This window comes from Penaeus monodon, chromosome 25 (assembly GCF_015228065.2).
Source record: "Penaeus monodon isolate SGIC_2016 chromosome 25, NSTDA_Pmon_1, whole genome shotgun sequence".
Lineage (NCBI taxonomy): Eukaryota > Metazoa > Arthropoda > Malacostraca > Decapoda > Penaeidae > Penaeus > Penaeus monodon.
Genome location: NC_051410.1, coordinates 38,596,774 through 38,597,721, shown reverse-complemented (window position 1 = coordinate 38,597,721; position 948 = coordinate 38,596,774).

Here is a 948-nt window from a genome sequence, read left to right as displayed (position 1 = left end):
CGCATGCTGTGTGAGCGATGCATTAATAAAGCCATGCATACCTGTGATTACCAACGGCAAGTGGAATGGCCGTGGCAGCGGAGGAGTCGAGCTCATCTGTTTCCAGAAAGGGGGAGGAGGGAGGGGGGAGGGGGAAGGGGGGGAGGAGAGGAAGGGAGAATAGGGGGAAGGGGAGAGGAGAGGAAGGGAGAATAGGGGGAAGGGGGAGAGGAGAGGAAGGGAGGATAGGGGGAAGGGGGAGAGGAGAGGAAGGGAGAATAGGGGGAAGGGGGAGAGGAGAGGAAGGGAGATAGGGGGAAGGGGAGCGAGAAGGTGGGGGATAGGGGGAAAGGGGAGGGTTGAGGGGGAGGGAAGGAGAAGGGAGAAAGGGGCGGAGAGGGAGGAAGAAAGAGGGAAGGTGGAAAGGAAGAGTTAATAAGGAGGGAGGAGGGAGAAGAGAAAAGGGAGTGGGAGAGAAAAGGGGAAGGGCTGAGAGGGAGGGAGGAGAAGGGAGGAGAAAAGGAAAGGGTGAGAGGGAAGGATACGGGGCTAGAGAGAATAGGGAGCGAGAGGGAAGGGAGGGTAATGAAGGAAAGGGAGGTGCAAGAGGAGGGGGGGTGAATTGTGGGGGGGGGAGCTTTGTTGGCAAGTGGAGAGGGAGAAAAGGAAGATGAACAGTGTTGCTAAGGGAGACTGGATAGAGGTGGGGGGGGGGTTATCGAAGGCGTGAGGATAGGAGAAAAGAGGAAATGATAATTGGAATGCCATGGAATAAAAGACAGAAGAAGAAAAATAAGAAAACGAATCCTTAGCGGGGAAATGGAAAGAAAAACTGGAGGCAAAATTTTAATGGAAGAGAGGGGAAAGTGTAGCCTGCTTGGAACACATAATAACAGTAATGTGAAACGTTCTATAATATTTACATTTAAGACGTAAGTGATCTTCTATGTACTTATTCAGATTCCACTT